Consider the following 22046-nt stretch of genomic DNA (forward strand, 5'->3'; position numbering starts at 1 on the left):
TCTTGGACCTAACAAACACAAGCTGTTTATGTTAGGAGATTTTAATGCATGTCCTGGATGAAATTACAACAGATGGGCAATAGCGATTTGGTGCTGTGGTGTGTAGGTAATGAAAATTCTTTGGCACATTGCTTCCAGAAACCTGTGCTTGCTGTGAATTAGTCATTACTAGAACATTTTCAAAAAGTCATTAAGTATAGGAATATTTGTTTAGCATCCATGCTGCAAATGCTGGCATAATGCTATAGCAGATTACATCATCACCAGATACATTATTTTAGTTGATGTTAGGTTAACTCATATCATGTAAGACACCTGGTCATTGCCTTGTACATAATCCCAATGCTTCATTCCATCACTCAATCTGAACACAGTGAGGAAAGCAAACAAAAAAATGGCGTATCACACAATTGAAGTTCCAGAATTCCAGGCTCACTTTGAGGATATTTTGAACATAGTGCATTCTCATTATCTGCATGTTCCATATCCACAAATTCGCTTTTTCACACAAAATACAGTGTAATCCATTTTCGCTGTTCACGGGGCATTTTTGCTCATTTGTACAAAATAGAGTAAACCATTTTCACTATTCACAGGCATCTGTACTTATTCGTGGTCACGCAGAGTGTGTTGAAAGCAAGAAATAACGACGAAGGTGACAAATTAGTGCTCAATCTCTTTTATTTTACAATAAGACTCAACACAATCGTGTTTCGGCCCAAATAGGCCTGCCTCAGGAGTCTTGTTATTTAATTCATTCATTCATTTTTATAGCCCGTCTTCCCCAGGAGCCCAGAAAGGGTTACAAGGATACATACACAAAGTTTTCTAATCAAGATACAACTATTGCAGAGTTACACAATCCCACATTGCTCATTTTATACTTGGTAAGATAATCTCTGAAAAAAATTCTACGGTTCATAAGCAGTGATAATGCGGTGATACGCACTGTTCAAATTCACACGGTGTGCTGCTATCCTTTTTTGAGAGATTATTTTACCAAGTATAAAATGACCAATGTGGGATTGTATAACTCCGCAACAGTTGTTTCTTGATTAGATAACAAGACTCCTGAGGCAGGCCCATTTGGGCCGAAACACGATCGTGTCGAGTCTTATTGTAAAATAAAGGAGATTGAGCATCAATTTGTCACCTTCGTTGTTGTTTCTTGTTTTCTACGTCCTGTGAAGGCAGGTTCTCCAGTTTTTTCCAACATGCAGAGTGTGTTCCCAAGAGGATGAAGATATGTGTGTATAAAATGCATTTGCAATATATAGAATATAATAAATACGCTGCTCTTTACAAGAAGGGTACACAAAATGATGCCTTTATTCTGTTAGGCAACAAAAATGTAGAATAAGCAGGGTCGCACTGGAACCAAACCCCTTTTTATAATAGGATCAACGGTTTCATATTTGTTTTTTTGGTATTCAAGGGGTTTCCTAGGAACCTAACCCCAGCAAATAGCGAGCATGCACAGTACTACACTAGAGGCCAAGAGGGAGAAATCTATTATGCATAGTTCCTGCTTTGAAGTTTGAAGGTATCTGAAGACTACTGTTTATCAGAACACAACAATTTATTATTTCTATAGCAATACCAGGCACACGCAGCGCTGTATATTGTACATGCAAAAGACGGTCCCTGCTAAGAGGAGCTTACAATCTAATTATGACAAACACATGGAGGGGGCAAAAAAGTGGTAGGGCACTATTAAGAGAATGACAGACAGATATGTTGGTTGGGTCAGTATTTAAATGTGTGAATCTTGGTTCCTGGGCTATCAACCATGAAAAGTGATTTGATGACCAAAATTTTGAAAACACATTGCAATGCTTGTCTCTTGGTTTGGATGAATTATAAACCTGACTATGTAAAACAAAAGCTGCTTTTATCACTAAACAACTCACATATGTATAACTTCAGGAACTGAAGGAAAGATGGTGAATAAACAAAGCAACATAGCTACAGAAGGCAGAAGACAAATGGCAAACATTTTTCATCCTGTACTACAAAGGGCTTTGGGCCCCATGACTGAAGCAGTGTACCGCTTACTGAAAGGATGGGTCTGTTTTGATTAGCAGTCGTACCATATGATCCTCAACCAGCTTTCTTTGATCACTTTGCTTGATGATGTTTCTCGATGGACAGAAGCAACATAACTAGTATGCCTTTCTTTTTAGGATGAAGTGTTCAAAGCCTTCAAACAGCTGTCACCTGGAAAAACATGTGGTTATTTTAGAAGGCCTATTCATGATTCCATATGCAAATACCATCATTTACATGGGTATATTGTATACATGTATAAAACCCAATGAGAGAAAGAAAATCCATAGTATATAGATATTTTAAGAGGGTGATTTGAGTGGTGCTTGGCTGGACTAATCTAAACATATATTCTCTCTCTATATATCTATAATAATAAAACCCTAGAGCGCGTATATGCTTTTGAAATTTCGTGATTCCTGGCGCCGTGAGGTGTGCTTCTGTGGCAGTATTCTATTACACCTCACGGCGCTTGCAGGGGCTGGAGGCGCGTGCGGTGGCTGAAGGTGCGCGACTGTGTGTCTGCACGGTCGGCTTCAGGCGCGTTTGGTGGTTTGTTGGGGCAGGAGAGTGGCGGTTGCGGTGGCGGTTTCACAGCGGCAGCGCCGGCATTTTCTCTCCTGTTAGTGGAGAGTGTCGGTTCCGGTGCTGCTTTGCAGGAGGGTGTGCAAGGTTAAAAAAAAAAATACAGCTCAGGGAAGTGGAGGGGGAGAGGGAAAGGGGGCTGCTTTGGAGGGAGGGGTGTGCTGGGAGGCCGACAGACAGAAAGGGGACAGAAGAGACAGAGAAATACAGGCAGGGGGCCAAGGACAGAGACAGGGGGCCAGGCAGAGAGACAGACAGAAAGAAAAACAGGGGGCCAGGCATAGAGAGAGACAGAAAGAAAGACAGGGGTCAGGCAGAAAGACAGAAAAACAGGGGGCCAGGCAGAGAGACAGACAGAAAGAAAAATAGGGAGACAGGCAGAAAGACAGAGAGACAAATAAAAACTGGGGGCCAGGGAGAAAATACGAGTGCGCATGCACGCCTACAACGTCACCACAGCCTGCTCTCCGTCTCCACCTCACGCTGCTGCAGGCCCCACGCTCGCAACTCACACATCCGCTGCAGCCTAGCAACTCCGACCACTACCTTCCACCCTCAACCGCCTATGCCGGCTCAGGCTGGCGCGTTGAGGAGTCGGAATGCAGACCCGGAAGAGCGAAGGAAGCCTCACACTGAGCAACTGTATTTGCACTGTGCAACGAGCCTCTGCCACGGTCCCGGGTTCCTCTCAGCCCACCCTTCTCGCGGTCTGGCCGGCTACCTTAGTCCTTTGCCGCCGCCGCCACCACCCCCTTCCCTTCCCGCGGTCGACAAAACTCTTGCCTCCAGCAGCCGCCGCAGCACTGTAAACACGCTGCTTCGCTGCCTCTACTGCCTTCATTTGCTCTTCCGTTTCTCTGATGACGTCATCAGGGACACGGAACAGCAAATTGGGGCAGTAGAGGCCGCGAAGCAGCGTGTTTACAGTGTTGCGGCGGCTGCTGGAGGCAAGAGGTTTGTCGACCGCGGGAAGGGAAGGGGGTGGCGGCGGCGGCAAGGGACTAGGGGAGCTGGCCAGACCACGAGAAGAGAAAATCGCGTGGGCCACAAAGAGACAGGGAGGAACTGGGAAGAAGGAAGAGGGAAAGGGGCCTGCTTTGGGGTAAGGGTGTGCTTAGAGGCACACAGCTTTGCTTGGGGGGGAGACAGAAGGGGGGCCACGGAGAGACAGGGAGGAACTGGAGCTGGAGAGGGAAAGGGGCCTGCTTTGGGGAAGGGCTGTGCTTGGAGGCAGACAGCTTTGCTTGGGGGGGAGACAGAAGGGGGACCACAGAGAGACAGGGAGGAACTGGAGCGGGAGAGGGAAAGGGGCCTGCTTTGGGGGAGGGGTGTGCTTGGAGGCAGACAGCTTTGCTTGGGGGGGGGGAGACAGAAGGGGGGGCCACGGAGACACAGTCAGGGAGGAACTGGAGGGCCAGAGGGAAAGGGGTCTGCTTTGGGGGAGGGGTGTGCTGGGAGGTAGATAGCTTTGCTTGGGGGGGAGAAAAAATGGGGGGCCATGGAGAGACAGTCAGGGAGGAATTGGAGGGGTAGAGGGAAAGGGAGCTGCTTCGGGGGGAGGGGTGTGCTGGGAGGCAGATCATTTTGCTTAGGGGGGAAGACAGAAGGAGGGCTACGGAGAGACAGGGAGGAACTGGAGGGGGAGAGGGAAAGGGGGCTGCTTTCTAGCACCCATTAATGTAACGGGCTTAAAGACTAGTAAAATTATAAAATCTTTGTACATGTGTGCCACCTAGTGGTGACAGGTATCATTGATACTGGTGCAGAGTATTCCAGCAATATGCCTTACAGTCCTTGGCATTCAAGAAAACAGCTTTCCAAAAATGTTACTCCTCAATCCAGAAGTATAGCAAAACAAACTGCCTCCCTTCTGCATTAAATGGACAATAGGTAGGAACCAAAACAGTGACGTAATTCAAGCAGGACTAGGAAAGACATAATGGGATAGAGATCTTAGCTGCAAAAACAGGGAGAAGAAACCAAAGATTATGCAAGAATCTACATTCATTTTAAGTGATATTCCCCTTGTTGTTTGAAGTCATTTTTATCCTGAAATGATAAGAAACAAAACCTAGAAATGAAAATAAAATAAGGGATGGTAACATTGGCACTCGCACTTCCAATCACTCCTACTTACTTCATACACCTCCCAAAAATTAAACTCCAGACAATGTCAGTGGCAGAACATTGGTCGCAGCTTATTACAACCACAATTTCAAACAGTAACATTAACATCATACCAAAGTAAATACAATTTATATGGCAGTACTGCACTAGCTGAACCATTTAAGTCAAACAATCTTCAACTGTTTTCTTTACTCCAAAAATGCACGACCTGCAGTACCACAAGGCCCTACTCAAACTCATGGCGGTATTGCACATCAATTTAACTTAAACTCAACTTCCCATCTTACCCCAGTTTCATCAACCTTCTATCCCTCCCTCACCCTTCTTTTCTTTCCAGCTGTGACCAAATACTATCCCTACTATCCCATCAACTCTTGACACCCCCAACCAAGGGAGGGCAAGTGGGACAGCCTTCACCAAAGCCTCCCACCACCTTCACAACCCCAATCAAAAAAAACCAAAAGTTTTTTCCCACCCAAAACTCCCAAACCTTCTTTCCTGTTAATCCCGCTTCTACTTCCCTAAGTCACCAATCCACCCCTTCCTTTTTTATCTCTACTTTTAGTGACCAATCCCCTTTTCTCTTCTTTCCTGGCACCTTCCTTAACCCCTAATTAACCAACTCTGTCCCACTTACCACTTAACACTATCCCTTCAACCTTTATAACTCCCCCCCTCCCACCAAACCATATTCCCAATTTTCCTCCCCCTTATCAGCCAAAATGCTCGCCCAATGTTATCAGCCCTTTTGGTTGAATCCAGAGGGATTCCATATCCATCATTATTAGCTATTATTATTATTAATTTATATACCGACTATCAATGCAGATTGTCTAAATGGTTTACATTCAGGTACTCAAGCATTTTCCCCTAACTGTCCTAGCAGGGTAACAATCTATCTATCTATCTATCTAATCTAACATACATACATAGTTTAAGATGGCAAGAGACGTTCCTGTCTCCTTAAACCACTGAGTAGGCCATCCCCAGATTTTCAGCAGCACTTAACTGTACAGTGCCTCTATGATCATTACAGCACTGTCTGGTTAGTACTGGGGCAGTATGAGAGTACATTCTGAATGTGAGGGGTAAACACAATTTGGTGTGATAAGAATAAATTATGTTACACCAAAATAGGTCCCAAATTCACCCCTTACTATCTACTGACAGGAGCAATGAACTGCTAGAAATCTTTCTCTCTCTCTCTCTCTCCATATATACAGTATATAGTGTGACAGAAATACCAGAAGCCATGGGTTTCAGCCTGAGTGTAAAGAATCATGCCCTGTCACTGAGGAGGAGCCCAGGAATAATATCACTCAGGTTAAGCAAAAGGCTTTAGGAATCAAAAATATTCCTGTCCCAAAAGCTTATTTGCCCTTGTTTGAGAAGCCTGTAAATCAGAATCCATTCTCATGTATCACACCTCCTGGTCCATGTAGGGACAAGAGAGGGGGTGGGGGTGGAGAAAACTGTACTAGAAAACACACCGGGAAAAGCTTTAATGAAAACAGGCAGGCAGCCTAAGCAGTGGCGTACCTAGCATATGTGACACCAGGGGCCCATCATGTTTTGGCACCCCCCGCCCCATCTGTACGAAAAACATGATTTTTAGTAACAAGCCACATGTCACACATGAGTACCTAGGAAAAGGCAGCATCTTACATACTGCAGTGAGTAGTACAACTTCAATACACCCATTGTAAAACTAAACAAGCCAGACTAGTACAGATCAATCTTAACAGAAAAACATGTCTTTCGAACACACAGAACACAAAAAACACCTTCGCCTAGTATGAAATGTCATCACAAACTAACCCCTCCCCCTATTACAAAACTGAAGTGTGGATTTTAGCCACGGTAGTAACAGCTCTGACGCTCATGGAATTCTGAGCATCAGAGCTGCTACCACCATGGCTGGCGCTAAAAAACGCTCCACAGTTTTGTAAAAGGGGGGGATAAAATAGAAATACATAGACAAAGGTTAAATTGAACCAGCAAAAAGCTGGACTCTGCATACAATGCAACACCACAGAAAGAGTGACACATGTCTCCTAAAGCAATAAATAAATAGAAAATTTTTGTTCTACCTTTGTCTTCTCTGGTTTCTGCTTTCCTCATCTTCTTGTTACTCTCTTCCTTCCATCCACTGTCTGCCATCTCTCTGCCCCTAAATGGCATCTTCTCTCCTATGCCCCTTCCAGAAACTGTATGCCTCCCCCTTCCATCTCTCCTTTCATCCCCATTGGTCTGGCATCTCTCTCCTCACCTTCCCTTTCCCACACCTCTCTTCTGCAATCCCTTTCTTCCCTCGTTTTCCTTTTCAATTTATTTTCTGCATCCATCTAGATTACGTTCTTACTACCCTCTCATCAATTTCCTTTTTTACTGTCTACCTACAGCTCGCCACCTCTTTCCCTCAACCCTTCCAGTATCTAACTCTATCCTCTTCCCTCAATCCAGCATGTGCCCTTTTTTCTTTCTCCTCCCCACTTCCTTCCAGCGTCTGCTCCCCCTCTCCCTCCACTTCCATTCAGTCTGCCCCCCTCTCCCCCACACTTTCATTCAGTGTCTGTCCCTCCTCTCCCCCCACTTCCATTCAGCATCTGTCCCTCCTATCCCCCACACTTCCATTCATAGAAACATAGAAACAGAAATAGACAGCAGATAAGGGCCAGGCCCACCAAGTCTGCCCACCCCAAATAACCCTCCCCTACCTTTCTCTGTGAAGAGATCCCACTGACAATCCCATTTTGACTTAAAATCAGGCATGCTGCTGGCCTCGACCACCTGCAGTGGAAGATCATTCCAGTGATCAACCACCCTCTCGGTAAAGAAGTATTTCCTGGTGTCACCGTGTAGTTTCCCGCCCCTGAATTTCCACGGATGCCCTCTTGTTGCCGTGGGGCCTTTGAAAAAGAAGATGTCCTCTTCCACCTCGATATGGCCCGTGAGATATTTGAACGTCTCGATCATGTCTCCCCTCTCTCTGTGTTTTTTCAGCCTTTCCTCATACGGGAGATCCTTGAGTCCCGAGACCATCTGGGTGGCCATTCGCTGAACCGACTCAAGTCTCAGCACATCTTTGCGGTAATGCGGCCTCCAAAATTGTACACAGTACTCCAGATGGGGTCTCACCATGGATCTATACAATGGCATAATGACTTCGGGCTTCCGGCCGACGAAACCCCTACGTATACAACCTATGATTTGTCTAGCCTTAGATGAAGCTTTCTCCACTTGCTTGGCAGTCTTCATGTCCTCACTGATGATCACCCCTAAGTCACGTTCTGCTACAGTCCTTTGTAGGATTTTACCATTAAAGGTGTAAGTCTTGCATGGATTTTGGCTGCCAAGGTGCATGATTTTACATTTTTCGGTATTGAAACTGAGTTGCCAGGTCCTGGACCAGTGCTCCAGTAGGAGTAGGTCGTGCACCATACTGTCGGGCATTGAGTTTCCGTCCGGCCCTGTGCTTTGGTCTGACGTGTTCCTGCCTACTACATTGCATAGTTTGGCATCATCGGCGAATAGCGTTATTTTACCTTGAAGTCCCTCAGCCAAGTTCCTTATGAAGATGTTGAATAGGATCGGGCTCAAGACCGAGCCCTGCGGCACTCCACTGATCACGTCCGTCGTTTCGGAGGGGATGCCGTTTACCACCACCCTCTGAAGCCTACCTCCAAGCCAGTCCCTAACCCATGCTGTCAACATGTCTCCTAATCCGAGCTCATTTTGTTCAACAACCTGCGGTGTGGTACGCTATCGAATGCTTTGCTGAAGTCCAAGTATACGATGTCTAGGGACTCCCCAACATCCAGCTTCCCTGTCACCCAGTCAAAGAAGTTGATTAGGTTAGATTGGCAGGTCCTCCCCTTAGTAAATCCATGTTGACGCATATCTCGTAGATTCTCCTCGTTCATGATCGTATCCAATTGGCATTTGATTAGAGTTTCCATTAGCTTGCTCACTATTGATGTGAGACTCACCGGTCTGTAGTTAGCAGCCTCCGTCCTGCATCCTTGTTTGTGGAGTGGAATGACGTTAGCCGTTTTCCAGTCCAATGGGACTTTACCTGAACTAAGGGAGAGATTGAAGAGCTCGGATAGCGGTTCCGCCAAGACGTCACTTAATTCCCTGAGTACCCTGGGGTGTAGGTTGTCTGGCCCCATTGCTTTGTTAACCTTGAGATTAGATAGTTCAAAGTGGACAGTGCTGGGTATAAACTCGAAATTTCGAAATGGGTCTGCCGAGCTATCCCTTGTCTGCAGCTGAGGGCCGGATCCCGGCGCATCACGGGTGAAGACTGTAGGAAGATTTATGGTAGATACTAATCAGTTACATAAACAAAATTACGTCTCTGATAGGGTCGTCTAGGAAAAACCATAAACTCTGATCCAGGTTCAGCTTTATTGCCTGTTTACATGACACAAGACCCAGGCTAATGAGAAATATCTTTATTATGAAAATAGAAAAATATAATTCACAAGCCAGCTGCAATATTTAAAAATATCTGATTACACAAATGAAACTCAGTACATAATTATCACAATCTAATTGTTAAACAATTAAGTAATTCTACTTGTTACACACACACTAAACAATTCCTTATAATAATAATCCCTGATTAGCAAATGATTATATTATCACCAATGGAGCTTTACAACCCTTGTCCCATGTCACACTCGGATCCTTATCTAACCCAACTAATAAGAGTGTAAAATCCGTATCCTCACCTGTTGGATCAGCCTCTCTGGCGAAATTAGGTGGAAGGGAAACCTTCTTGTTAGCTTCGGGAGACGTCAGAAATCCTTTTGTTAAAGGTACACGTGTTTGTCAATCCTTGGTAAGGCTACAATTCATCAGCAAACAAGTTCCGTTTTGTGCTGAATTCAGAGCTGTTTAAAAGTCCGAATCTCTCTCTCTCTGAGTTAGAGAGTCATAGTAGGTAACTTACAGGTCTTATTATTAAAAGAAAAGGTTACGCAGAACACCTGTGAGAAGTTGTGAGTTCCCCCCCCATCTCAACACAGACTAACTATTAATTGGCACCTTCTCACTTGGATCTCATCAGATGACTTCCTCGGACCAATCCAGAAACAGAACTTGGATGAATAGCCTTTCTGTGGAAAGTATCATATAGGCTGGAAGACCCAGGGCCATTAGACAGATAAGAACAGATAGGAGAATATCTTCCACAAGATGCACACAGTCCTATAATGAAGACACAGATAGATGTCCTTGAATAGTATAACATTCTGGTACATACCCATAATGCATCAGGCAGAAACAGCAAAGCTGTGTACTTCTCTCTTCTTGCAATTCATGCTGGAAAATTTCTTGTGCAGCAGAAAGATTTCTTGAGACAATGGTTCAGGCTTGGTGACATCATCGAGGCCTAACCTTCAGGTGTGAATACGGAAATACCCCTACAAGACTGAGCAGAAATATTCATTTAATAGTTCAGCCTTTTCGGAGTCCGATTCAAACATAGTTCCCGTCTGGTTTCCTAAGGCGTACTATCCCACCTGCATTCTGTTTCTGTCACTAATATACCTGAAGAGGGGTTTATTGCCCTTCTTGATGTTCTTCGCTAGATTCTCCTCCATTCGAAAATTTGGCCTCTTTGACCTTTGTTTTGACTGCTCTTGACTTGGCCAGATAGTCTTCTCTAGAGTCCTGCTTCCCTGATTGTTTATAAGAGATGAAAGCTCTTTTCTTTTCTTTTATGAGGTCTGAGATCTCTGCAGAGAACCACTATGGCTTATTGTTTCTTTCGCCGTTTCCTTACCAATTTAATAAAGTGGTTGGTTGCTTCTTGTTTGGTAGCTTTTAGAGTTGACCACAATACTTCTACATTATCTGTTTCTGCTCAGTTATGCAGCACCTGATGGATGAAATCCCCCATGCCCTCGAAGTTGGCGTCCTTGAAGCTGAGGACCTTGGTTAATGTGTTAGATTTTGTGAAACCTTTCCTGAGATTGAACCATACCATGTTGTGGTCACTGGAGACCAACCTGTCGCCCACCGAGACCTCTGTGACACTTTCTCCATTGGTAAGTATCAGGTCCAGTATTGCCCGATCCCTTGTTGGCTCCAATACCAGTTGCCTGAGTCGTGCTCCCTGAATAGAGTTTAATAGCCTCCTGCTGCTGTTGGTCGCAGAGGAAAGTGTGGTCCAGTCCACATCAGGAATATTGAAGTCACCTAACAATACAGTGTCCCCACGCAAGGTGATATTCTCTATATCCTCGATTAATTCCATATCCAGGTCATCCTGCTGTCTTGGGGGTCTGTATACTACACCAAGATACAGGCATTTGTCCTTCCCCCTAGCCAGATTCACCCAAAGGGATTCCCCTGTGTACCTGACATCTGCGATTCTGGTGACTTTAATGTCATCTTTGGTATATAGTGCTACCCCTCCTCCCAATTTGCCCTCCCTGTCTCGGCGAAGCAAGTTGTAACCCGGTATGATCATGTCCCAGCCATGGGAGTCCGTGAGCCAGGTCTCGGATATCGCCACCACATCTAGGTTGGCGTTCCTCATTTCCGTCTCTAATTCCAGGATTTTATTTCCCAAGCTGGGAGCGTTGACGTACATAGCCCTCCATGTTATATTTTTGCTATGACTCTGTGGGGATAGTCCCGCTTGAGGTACTTTGACCTCCTTAGTGCAATTTGCTATGTGTGTACTCCTAGACCCAGAATTACAGCGTGAACTTGTCCCAGGCTCGGAAATGTGTACACTATCCCTCGACCCAGAATTACAATGTGAACCTAGCCCAGATTTGGCAATGTGTGTACCCACCCCAGCCCCAAACCCAGAAATGCAAAGTTTACTTACCTCAGTCTCAACAAAGTATTTGCAGCTTTGCTCACCTTGTAGGTTAATTGTGCCTGTACCCTCCCCCAACTTACCTAGTTTAAAGCCCTGTGAAGTAGGCCGGCTAGTCGGTGTCCAAAGACGTTCTTTCCTCTTCTGGTCAGGTGTAGCCCGTCTGGTCCCTGTAGTCCTTGTAGTGCCTCTCCGTGGTGCAGGAACCCGAAGTTCATCTCCTTGCACCATCCGTGCAGCCAGTCGTTAGCCCACTGGATTCAATCATCCCTGGCTCTACCCTTGCCCCTCACTGGGAGGATCGAGGAGAAGACCACCTGCGCATCCATTCTCCTCAGCTTCTCTCCCCCACACTTCCATTCAGTGTCTGTCCCCGTCTCTCTACCCCTTCCATTTACTGTTCATCCTCTGTCTCGTCCCTTCCATTCTCTGCCCTTTCCATCCAGTGTCCCTGCCCACTCTCTCTTCCATATGGTATCTTCCCTCTTTCTATGCTCCTTCCATAAACTGTCTCCTTTGTACATGATTCATTTCAGCCTCACCCCCTCTCCATTTTCCTGTCTCCCTATGCTCTGGAATCTCTCTCTTCTCATTTCCTTCCTTCCCACTCCACCCCATGGTCTGGCATCTCTATCTTCTTCCCTCCCCCATGCCCTGGCATCTCTTTCTCTCCATGCTCTGGCACCTCTTCTCCCTCTGGTCTGGCATTTGTTTCCTGTCTCTCCCCCATGCCCTGGCATATTTCCCTTCTCCTTCCAACTCCCCCTCCATTATCTGGCATCTCCTCTCCTTCCTTTCTCTCCCTCCCTCCTTCCTTTCCCATGGTCTGGCATCTGTCTCCTTCCCCCTCCATGGTCTGGTATCGCCTTTACTTTCCTTCCCTCCCATGGACTTGGCATCTCTTGTTCCTCTCCCTTTTCCTTCTCCCTCCTTCTGTGTCAGCATGCCCTCTATCTACCTACTACTCCAATATCCAGAACCTTCTTTTTCTTCTTATTGCATCCACCCCGTGTCCAGCATCTCCCACCTGTCTTTCTACTCATATCATGTCTGTTTTTTCCCCTTCACCCTACAACCTCCATGTCCAGCATATTCCTGTGTTCCTTTTTTTCTTCCTTATCTGATTTAGCAGCTTTCTTCCCTTTCCTGAGCCAGCCAACCCACCATCTTCCCACATCCCATTTCAGTATCTCCCCTCTTTTCCCCAACTTAATAGGCCTGAATGGTATAGAAGTCCCTCAGAGTGTTCCAGTGCTGCTGCAAGACTGGAGGCGATTCTTAGCTACCATCAGCCCTGCCTTCGGCTCCACCGGTAACCGGCGATCGCTTCCCCTCCCGTGCTAAAGCCTGCTTCCCTCCTTCCCTCCCTACAGTGCCGAAATGGTCAAGGGGAGCCGCCAGGTCCGAAATCACCCTCCCTATTCTCAGGGTCGGCATTAGGAGATGGCAAGGGGGCCCCGCGATCCAGGCAGTTCTCTTAGCTGCCATCAGTCCTGCCTACGGCTGTGCCGGTAAAGCAAAACTGGACGGTAAAAGCAAAGAGAGACGCCGCGGGACTTTTCCACTTGCCTGCATTGCTCAAAGTTCTGCCGCTCTCGATCCCGCCCCTCAAAAACAGGAAGTCACTTCAGAGGGGGCGGGATCGAGAGTGGCAGAACGTCGAACAATGCAGGCAAGTGGAAAAGTCCCGCGGCTTCTCTCTTTGCTTTTACCGTCCAGTTTAGCTTTACCGGCGCAGTTTTATTTGGGGAAGCAGCTTACAATTGACAGACAGAGTAAGTTGATGCTTTGATTTCTGAAGCTAATGGTTTTGAACTAAGTTGGTGCAATGTGAAGACACCTTAGTGAATTTTTGATTTTGCTGAATGACCCTGAGTGGAGAAAAATAAAATATAAGTTTACACTTTTGCACTGAAGTACCTTTTTTTATTTTTGAAGTCGCAATCATACCTGGCCACTCCAGAACCCACTTGGTTGGTGCAGTGTTGAGAACCAAGGGCCAGCTACTCACTGTCCTTATTCCCAGCCACAATATAGATATAGATACAGCAAAGCTACAGTGATAAAATACAGAGAGACAAACAAATTTCACTACTTTTCAAATTCTGATGCTGAAAAAATCCACATATGCTCAAACAGAACAAAAAGGACACTCAGCTTTAAATTCCCAAGGGGGACTGCCACCGTTTCACACACAACTTATGTTGGCTTCCTCAGGGAATAATTTTAATTGCCCACTGACATATTATCTTTGTTCTAAAAGAACAAAAAATCATTACTAAAATGAGTAAGTGATAAAACCACAACAAGCTTATCGAAAACACTCAGGGCCAGATTCCGTATAGGACACCCTGTCTCAGAAGCCGATGGGCATCCTATACAGAATCGTGCCTACAGTGAACCCGATTCTCTGACGTCCATGTTACAGAGGCCAGTTAGATAATCAGATTCACTGTAGGCACGGCCGCTGAGTTTATCGCGGCAAAGGATCTCCCTGCCACGATAAGTTTAGTAGCTGTGCCTGCGGCCACCAGTCCCCCCCCAAACGAACGCAGCAGAAGGGATGCCCAATCCCTCCTGCCTGAAGCACCCCCACCCGCACCTGAATATCGCCAGCAGGAGGGTGCCCAATCCCTCTTGCTGGAACACCCCCTGCCCCCCCTTGAAGATCGCGGCAGGAGGGCGGGGTGTTCTAGCAAGAGGGAATGGGCATCCCTCCTGCCGCGATCTTCAAGGGGGGATGGGGGGAGGGTGTTCCGGCAGGAGGTAAATGGTAACCCCCCCCCCAGCAAACCTGAGTGTGGGGGTTGTTCTAGCATATCACAAAACGTAGTAGCAGGCGCTGTGCACATTTATATACATTAGTTGGGAGACTAGACCTGGGCAAGGGCTTGAGCATTCCACTAGCTAAATACATCTGGTAAGGCTCCCTGTGAACAAGAGGTGGAATCAATCAGTACCGCTCCCTTACATTCATGAAGCTGAAAGAAAACACTCTTTAAATTGCTTGTATAAATCATTTTTGTCCTGCATGTCTGTCATATTTAGTTGTAAGATTTTGAGCCAGGGACTGTCTCTTGCATGTTTGTTGTACAGCGCTGCGTATGTCTAGTAGCACTTTAGAAATAATAACTACTGTAGTAGTAGTTGTGGAACCCGGTAAAACCAGGATTTGCAGGATTCTCAGGATCTCCAGGATGTAGGGCAGACCACCTTAAGAAAAGGTTACTCATTTTTAATGACAGCAACAGGCTGTCTTTCAGTGGGGAATTTCTCTGTAAAGTCCCGCCCCCTATGATGCAGTTCTATTCTTCTGTGAGTGGGCTTGGCAGAAGACAATGATGTCAGCAAAAGGGGAGGGGACTTCCTGCTGAATGACAGAAAATCAGTCAACACAGAAAATCAGTCAACACAGCTGGTACAAATTGCAGAGCTAAATAGTGGAAGCTGCTGCAGGGAGTGATTGTGGGGAACTGAAAGAGGCATAAAATATAATCAATATGTTCCAGAAAGAAGAAATAAAAGTAGCATACAAAAAAAAGTGAAGGGGTGGAGGAAGACAGTGGCCGGAAACATCCACATATTTTACTCCTTCCTTATCAAAAGCACAGGACCTCAACCACTTATAAGGCAGAAAACATCCATTCCATACACTCTTTCCCTATCAGAAGCACAGGATATGCCAGGATGTACAAGGATCCTGCAATTCTGACTCTAGGAAGGGCTGCATAGAAACATAGAAACATAGTGGCAGAAAAGGGCTATAGCCCACCAAGTCTGCCCATTCCAAGTATCCGCCCCCGAATTTACTCCCTTAAAGATCCCAAGAGAGCATCCCATTTACTCTTAAAATCCGTCACGCTGCTGGCCTCAATCACCTGCAGTGGGAGTCTGTTCCACTGATCCACCACTCTTTCGGTGAAGAAGAACTTTCTGGAGTCTCCATGAAACTTCCCTCCCCTGATTTTCAGCGGATGCCCTCTGGTGGTCGAGGGTCCCATGAGACAGAAGATATCATCTTCCGACTCAATGCGACCCGTGATGTACTTAAACGTTTCAATCATGTATCCCCTCTCTCTTCGTTCCTCAAGTGAGTACAGCCGCAACTTCTTTAGTCTTTCTTCATACGTTAGATCCTTTAGCCCCGAGACCATCCTGGTGGCCATTCGCTGAACCGACTCGATCCTCAGCATGTCCTTACGGTAGTGTGGTCTCCAGAATTGAACAAAGTACTCCAAGTGAGGCCTCACCATGGATCTGTACAACAGCATAATGACTTCAGGTCTCCTGCTGCCAAAACCTCTACGGATACAACCCATCATTTGTCTTGCCCTAGAGGAAGCCTTCTCCACTTGATTGGCTGCCTTCGTGCCCTCAGTAATGATCACTCCTAGATCACGTTCTGCCGTGGTCCTAACCAAGGTCTCCCCATTTAGTGCATAAGTTCTGCGCGGGTTTCTCTTACCCAGGTGCATTACCTTGCATTTTTTAGCATTGAAGCCTAGCTGCCAAGTCGTTGACCATCGTTCCAGCAGCAGTAAGTCCTGTGTCATATTGTCAGGTAATAAGCTTTTGCTTACTATGTTGCAAATTTTGGCGTCATCGGCGAACAGTGATACCTTTCCCCTAAGCCCTTGCGTCATATCTCTTATGAATAAGTTGAATAGAATTGGGCCCAAGACTGAGCCCTGCGGCACTCCACTGAGCACGTCCGACGCTTCTGACGGGGTACCGTTCACCACCACCCTTTGTAGTCTCCCGCTCAGCCAGTCCCCAACCCATGTAGTTAGAGTGTCTCCCAAGCCCATCGATTTCAGCTTGTTCAATAACCTTCGGTGTGGGACGCTATCAAATGCTTTACTGAAGTCCAAATATACCACGTCCAGTGACTCCCCGGCAACCAGTTGTCTAGTAACCCAGTCAAAAAAGCTAATAAGAACCCGTGTTGCTGGGGATCACGTAGGTTTTCCTCATCTAGGATCGTGTCAAGATTCCGTTTGATCAGTGTTTCCATGAGTTTACACACTATAGACGTGAGACTCACTGGCCTGTAGTTTGCTGTCTCTGTCTTGCTGCCCTTTTTGTGTAGTGGGATTACGTTGGCGGTTTTCCAGTCCAAGGGGACTCTTCCTGTGCATAGGGAAAGATTGAAAAGCACAGACAATAGTTCAGCCAGGACTTCACACAACTCCCTGAGCACCCTGGGGTGCAGGTTGTCCGGTCCCATGGCTTTGTTCACTTTGAGTCTTGATAGTTTGCTGTAGACGCTACCGGGCGTAAATTCGAAATCTTGAAACGGGTCTTTCTGGTTATCTCCCATCTGAAGCTGTGGACCATCTCCCGGTGCTTCACATGTGAAGACTGAACAGAAATATTTGTTTAGTAGTTCTGCCTTGGCAGAATCTGATTCTGCAAAGTTACCGTTCGATTGCTTCAGGCGTACAATCCCATCTTTGTTTCTTTTCCTGTCCCTAATATAGCTAAAGAAAGATTTATCCCCTTTCTTAATGTTTCGTGCTAGATCTTCCTCCATTCGGATTTTGGCCTCCTTGACTACCTTTTTGACAGCTCTGGATCTGTCTAGATAGTCCTCTTTCGCCTCCTGTTTTCCTAAATGTTTGTAGGTGATAAATGCTTCTTTTTTCTTTTTAACTAGGTCTGAAATCTCTTTGCTAAACCATTGGGGTTTTTTGTTTCTCCTGCGTTTACTTACTGTTCTTATGTAGCGGGTTGTTGCTTCATGTAGGATGGACTTCAGAGTCGACCACATATCCTCCACATTGTCAGCTTTTGCTTGTTTATGTAGCTCATGATGGATAAAATCTCCCATGCGGTTGAAGTCTGTGCCTCTAAAGTTGAGAACCCTCGTTGCTGTGTTTGACTTAAGGAAACCTTTCTCGAGGTTGAGCCATACCATGTTATGGTCGCTGGAGGCCAGTGTTTCATCTACTGAGACTTCTGAGACTCTATCTCCGTTGGTGAGTACTAGGTCTAGTATTGCCTGGTCCCTGGTGGGCTCTAATACTAATTGCTTGAGACGTGCACCCTTTGGAGGTTAAAATTATTTTGCTGCTACATGTAGTCGTGGAGAGTGTGTTCCAATCTGCATCAGGCATGTTGAAGTCTCCTAGCATTACTGTGTCTCTGCGCAGTGTGATGTTCTCTATGTCCTCTTTTAATTCCATGTCTTTGTCTTCCTGTTGCCTGGGAGGTCTGTATATCACACCAAGGTATAGGCATTTTTCATACCCTCTGGCTATGTATGTTAATGCACACAGCTTGGGAAATAAAATTCTAGAATTGGAGACTGAAATAATAAACGCCGATCTGGACGTGATAGCGATATCTGAAACCTGGTTCACGGACTCGCACGGGTGGGATATGGTTATACTGGGCTACAACTTACTTCGTTGCGACAGAGAGGGTAAATTGGGAGGAGGTGTAGCACTGTACACTAAGGAAAGCATCAAAACTACCAGAATCACAGATGTTAGATACACCAGGGAATCCCTCTGGGTGAACCTGGCCACGGACGGTAAATCGCACGCACGAGGAGCCGACGCCACCTGTAGCCGACTGCAGAAGGGAGCTGGCCAGAAAACTACCGCCGGAGGGAGAGAGAAGCTGGGCTGTACAAAACTCCTTGCTGGGCTGCGGGTTGGACATCCCTGAAGTAGAGACAGGGAAGAGGATTGGTGCGGGGCTTGCAAAAAAAAAAATGTGTCCCAAGAACCAAAGTGACTGTAGGAGTCCTGAGACTCTGACTGGAGTTTCTGAATTATTAATTGGTGAAATTGGTGAGTATTTTGGGGTATTTCATATATGTGGTCTTGAATAAACTCAGAACTTTGTATAAGGGATTGAAACATTCATATACAGTACAAAAAGGGAACAGACCAAAATAACTTGACCCATTTCTTTAAATTTATTTCTAATTTCTGTACTGGCAGCTATAACTTTTTGAATGACAATCAGTCTATCCAAAAGGAAGAAGACTAAAAATTATTCCCAGAGAATAGTTCCTCATGTAGAGGGATAAAAGTTCACTGCACACAGCTGGTGGAAATGCCCAAAACCAGGTGCTCTAGAGCAGTGTTCTTCAACCGCCAGTCCGTGGACCGATGCCAGTCTGCAGAAATTTTCTGCCGGATCACAGGGCCGGCACATCCATCGGGCCCAAGACAGCGTTCTTCAGCCGCCAGTCCACGGTGCGATCAATGCGGCGTCTTCGGGCCAACTTCCTGAGTGCTGCAGTGCACAAAGCCATAGGAAAAGGCTCCTCCACGCGGCCTGCGCTTGAACTGGAAGCCTTCTCTCTGACATCGCAACATCAGAGGGAAGGCTACCAGATGAGGTGCGGGACGCATGCGAGGAGAGAAGAAAAACTGGACAGCAGACATTGAACATAAGAACATAAGAAGTTGCCTCCGCTGAGGCAGACCAGAGGTCCATCTCGCCCAGCGGTCCACTCCCGCCGTGGCCCTATCAGGCCCATTTCCTGAGCAGTGGTCCCTGACTATCCCTATGACCTACCTCTAATCCTATCTGTACCCTGTCAATTCCTTTATCCTCTAGGAACCTATTCAAACCTTCTTTGAAGCCTTGTAACATGCTCTGGCCTATTACAGCCTCCGGAAGCGCGTTCCATGTATCCACCACCCTCTGGGTGAAAAAGAACTTCCTGGCGTTTGTTCTAAACCTGACCCTTTTAATTTCTCCGAGTGCCCCCTTGTACTTGTGGTTCCCCATAATCTGAAAAATCTGTCCCTGTCTACCTTTTCTATACCCTTCAGGATCTTGAAGGTTTAAATCATGTCTCCTCTAAGTCTCCGCTTTTCCAGGGAGAACAGCCCCAGCTTTTTCAGTCTGTCAGTATATGAGAGGTTTTCCATACCCTTTATCAGTTTAGTTGCTCTTCTCTGGACTCCCTCAAGTACCGCCATTTCCTTCTTGAGGTACGGCGACCAGTACTGGACACAGTATTCCACATGCGGGCGCACCATTGCACGATACAGTGGCAGGATGACTTCCTTCATCCTGGTCGTGATACCCTTCTTAATGATACCCAACATTTTGTTTGCTTTTCTTGAGGCTGTGACGCACTGTGCCGACGCCTTCAAAGTTGTGTCTACCATCACTCCCAGGTCTCTTTCAAGGTTACTCACCCCTAGCAGTGACCCCCCCATTTTGTAGCTGAACATCGGGTTCTTTTTCCCTACATGCATGACCTTGCATTTCCCTACGTTAAAGCTCATTTGCCACTTTTTGGCCCATTCTTCTAGTGTCGTTAGGTCTCTTTGCAGATCTTCGCAGTCTTCCGTGGTTTCAACCCTGCTGTAGAGTTTGGTGTCATCCGCAACTTTAATAACCTCACATTTTGTTCCCGCCTCCAGGTCATTAATAAATATATTGGAAATAGAATTGGTAGAAGATCGACAAAAAGCAGAAAGAGAAACTGGGACCAAAATGATGGAAAAACAAAACATCCAGACAATAAGGTAGAAAAAAATTGTTTTATTATGAATTTATTAACTGGAATATGTTAGCTTTGGGATATGTGCATCACAATTATTTTTGTATTCAGTGGCGTAGTCATATACAGCTGATTTGGGGGAGGGACTGGAGCCCAAAATTAGTGGTGGAGCACCAAAGCTTCTCCCTGCCTGAGTGCAATTTATAAATATTTGAGCTAGTGGAGATTCCCAAGCCCTGCCAACTGAAGACATCTTCCTCCAGTCTGGCAACTCAAAATCTCCAAGCTTTGCAGCCAAAGGCAATATCCTCAAGCTGCCCCTGCTTTCATGCATACATGAAAACCAAGGGGGGGGGGGGCAGGGAGGAGGCCCAAAAAAGCAGTAATATTTACCCTGATTAAACGATCCTCCACGTGCGCTGCTGACAGCTGATTCAGCATCCCCGCTCTGTTGAGGCTCACCTCTGAAGAGGCTCACCATAGCTGTAATAGAAGTGAATGGGAAAACCAGGAATGTGCATCCCTGTTCATCAGAGTGGGGATGCGGAAGCCTGTGGCTGCTCCCACTGTCAGCGGTGTACGTGGAGGATCACTCAGCCAGGGTAAGAATTACTGCTTTTTTGGGTTCCTCTTCACAGTGTCCCTTTAATGAAGGTTTATTATTAGATATGTACATCTTCTATATTAGTGATTGCAAATTTGGGACCTGCTCAGCCTTTTTTTTTGCTCATCAGCTAGTGTTGGTGTTTGTGTGGCCCCAGAAAATTTTTTGTCCAATGTGGCCCAGGGAAGCCAAAAGGTTGGACACCCCTACCCTACTCCTTCACTGTGAGCAGGGAGGGGTAACTTTCATAGCGTTCCAGGTCAGTGGGCCAACCCTCTTCCCCACTCCTACTCCTTCACTGTAAGCAGAGAGGGTTAATTTGCATAGCATCGAATTTGCACCAACATATTTCCCCGTCCCGTCCCACCCAGCTATTTTTTCGTGTTACCCGGCTAGAAAAAATTTCTGGGGAGAACACTGGCATATTCTCACATGTTGGTGACGTAATCCATGGAGTCCTGGTACAGACAGCTTAAAAAGTGTATTGCCATATTAAGATTTTTAAAAAGTTCATGACTGACCGCACCACACTTGCGAGAGTGCCTTCCTGCCTGACCTAAGCTTGCGACTCCTCAGTTTTTAGTTTTCCACGGAGCTAAGTTGTATTTTTGGAATGTCATTCAATTTTGCCTTGTTGCCTTCCCGCTCTCGTGTATTTTCTTTTCTCCCTTTTTTCTTTCTTTAAAAAAAATAATAAAGCGGGGATTATTTTTTTCCTCTTGCAGGCAGAGAGCTAGAGGAGGTGAAAGTGGTATGGGTGAGGGTAAAAGTGAGAAGGCACCTGCTGCTGTGACGTGGGTGAAGTTCAAGCAGAAAGAGACTGGATGATCGAATGAGAGGGAGAAAGTGTTGGATCTTTAGAGTGGAGAAGAGGATAAGAGAAAGGGAGAGGCAATGGGTTTAAAGAGTGAGTGGTGAGGTGTTAAGGGATTCAGTGACTTGGGGAGAGATTGGGGATCGTTAATACCAGTAGGAGGGGGAGTAAGGGTGTCATAACAATGGAAGGAGGAAGAGGAACAAGGAAGAAATTGTGGGCTAGTCTAGAGAGCAGAGTGTCACATGTCCATCTCAGTCATTGAGTTTGATTTGCCTGAGGTGCTCTTCCCATCGATGTCCCATCCATTGATGGGTTATAAGAAGTGTAGCAGGTGTCAATAGCCCATATCTCTCACCGACCCACATTGTTGGTGTCTGTAGTGCCTGGGCCTGGAACATCATGTTGAGTCCTGTGCATGTTGTTCATTGCTTCAGAATCATACCATCAAAAACCACAAATTAAAGCAGGAAAAGTTATTTGGCACCAGCATGAATGTTGATAAAACTTCCCAGCCATCAAAACTAACACTGGTGTCAGAGGACATCGCTCCCTCTGG

General features: G+C 46.2%; 1 long non-coding RNA gene across 1 annotated transcript in view; it reads right to left on the reverse strand.

The window, feature by feature from the left end:
- Positions 1–1257: 1257 nt before the first annotated feature.
- Positions 1258–22046, reverse strand: part of LOC117356379 — a 36831-nt gene continuing 16042 nt past the window's right edge. Inside the window, exons 2-3 of the long non-coding RNA XR_004538631.1 lie at positions 13547–13650; positions 1258–2217 (exon numbers count right to left, since the gene is read on the reverse strand). This is a non-coding gene — a long non-coding RNA (uncharacterized LOC117356379). The remainder of the gene's footprint in view (positions 2218–13546; positions 13651–22046) is intronic.

Source organism: Geotrypetes seraphini, chromosome 3 (genome assembly GCF_902459505.1).
Source record: "Geotrypetes seraphini chromosome 3, aGeoSer1.1, whole genome shotgun sequence".
Taxonomy (NCBI): Eukaryota; Metazoa; Chordata; class Amphibia; order Gymnophiona; family Dermophiidae; genus Geotrypetes; species Geotrypetes seraphini.